We start from the raw sequence: 2,113 nt of genomic DNA, 5'->3' as shown, positions 1-2,113 counted from the left end.
CCCTGACATAGCTGTCTCATGTGAGGCTATGCCAGTGCCTGGCAAATACAGAAATGGATGCTCAGAGTCATCTCTAGGATGGAACACAGGGTCCCCAATGGAAGAGCTAGAGAAAGTACCTGAGGAGCTGAAGGGGTCTGCAACACTATAGGTGGAACAACAATATGAACTAATCAGTACCCCCAGAGCTTGTGTCTCTAGCTGCATATGTAGTAGAAGATAGCCTAGTTGGCCATCATTGGGAAGAGAGGCCCCTTGGTCTTGCAAACTTTATATGCTCCAGTACAGGGGAACGCCAGGGCCAAGATTTGGGAGTGGGTGGTTAGGGGAGCAGGGTGGGTTGAGTGTATAGGGGACGTTTGGGATAGCATTTGAAATGTAAATGAAGAAAATATCTTTAAAAATTAAAAATATAAGAAACATGCGGATTGTAATAAAATTTAAAATCACAATAAAAATCTAGTAGAGTGGTAATAAACAAAGAAAGAAGGAAAAATAACAGGACAGTGATGGCGCATGCCTTTAATCTCCGCACTTGGGAGGCAGAAGCAGGCAAATTTCTGAGTTAAAGGCCAGCCTGCTCTATAGAGTTAGTTCCAGGACAGCCAGGGCTATACAGAGAAACCCTGTCTCGAAAAAGAAAAAAAAATCCAAAAAAGAAAGAAAGAAAGAAAGAAAGAAAGAAAGAAAGAAAGAAAGAAAGAAAGAAAGAAAGAAAGAAAGAAAGAAAGAGAGAGAGAGAGAAAGAGAGAGAGAAAGAGAGAGAGAGCAAATTAATAGACTTTATACATTTCTTGATCAAAAAACATGATGATGTGAAAAAGAAACTAGAGAAAATATTCTATTCTCTTCATATTTATGTTTAGAATTAGTGAAAACAAGATTTTGGTCAAGGTAAAATAACCGGTCTCTCTTACAGGTTGCCATGACTACTGCTTTCCTTCTCAGCAATGACATGACAATTGGCACATCTGGCTGGGCCTGTGATGTAACTAGTAAAGTAGCATGAAGTCCTGTGGATGCTTTATAATCCTGCCTGAACCAGGAAGGAGCTGTTTGATGTTCCAGGGGAACTTGCCTTTTTTCATCCTTTGGCTATATTTTCTTCACAAACTTTGTCATTTAGTCATGGACAAAGATTTAGTGCTTGATTCAATTGAGTGGCTGCTTGTCACAATTTTGATCACATGGACAGTACTGCTCTTGTTCCTGATAATATTCTTCATGAACCTATGTGTCGCTCTCTTCCATTTCATTCGTAGAAAGCGCAGCTTTTTCAACATACTTTAAATAGAATGTGGCCACTTTGGATACAGCCGCATATCAATATTGGTGGAAAACATCAAACTCACAGGTCAGCTTTTATTTATGTTCCTAGTTAACTCAAAAACTTCTATACTTTCAAAATATTATAGCAAGGCAGTATTAAGCAGTATGGCATAAATAGCATTATCTTTATAAAAGATCAAAGATGTAGTGACTTTTATGTCTAGTGCTAGCTGGCTTATATCAGAGATCAGGATTTGAGAAAGATGTAATATAAAATTAAAATATAATTTTGGTAATTAAACATATTTCTATTAAAGTATCAGAGAATATTTAGTATGTTTAGAAATATATCCTGTTCCTTTCACAAGTAATTTCAAACTTCAGTATATCTGAAACAGTTCTTCAATGAGAAAGTTGAAAGACAATTTTGACAATATTTAAATTATACTATACGATGTTCAAAAAGATAAAACTATGTCAACAACAAATGATTAAAAATAAAAGAGTAGTAATGAACATATATGTTTTTCACTGACTATCCTTTAAAAGTTCTTAAATAGAAATTGTAAGTGTAAATATTTAAAAGAAATTAGCTCAAATTTGATATATATATTTATCATATATTAAAATATTATCATTTTATTTAAAAATTAAATGGATTTTAAGATTTCCTTGGAAGACATCAAATTTTAAGGAAGATCATACATACTATAGAAAGCATTAATGCTAGAAAATTTGCTATACTCATCACTGATTTTAAAAAATGAGAAGTTTTAAAACCATTTGTATTTTATCTTTCTTCACAGGCAAATATGAAATCTAAATTAAAAGATCTCACCATCAA

The 2,113-nt window shown here is 33.9% G+C and overlaps 1 long non-coding RNA gene across 1 annotated transcript; it reads left to right on the top strand.

Annotated features, from left to right (window-relative positions):
• Positions 1 to 965: 965 nt before the first annotated feature.
• Positions 966 to 2,113, top strand: Gm31171. The gene is made up of 2 exons (XR_389572.1): positions 966 to 1,354; positions 2,076 to 2,113. It is a non-coding gene; the product is annotated as a predicted gene, 31171 (long non-coding RNA).

This window comes from Mus musculus, chromosome X (genome assembly GCF_000001635.26).
Source record: "Mus musculus strain C57BL/6J chromosome X, GRCm38.p6 C57BL/6J".
NCBI classification, from domain to species: Eukaryota; Metazoa; Chordata; class Mammalia; order Rodentia; family Muridae; genus Mus; species Mus musculus.
The sequence above is the reverse complement of the archived record's forward strand: the minus strand, read 5'-3'. Positions and strand labels throughout refer to the sequence as shown.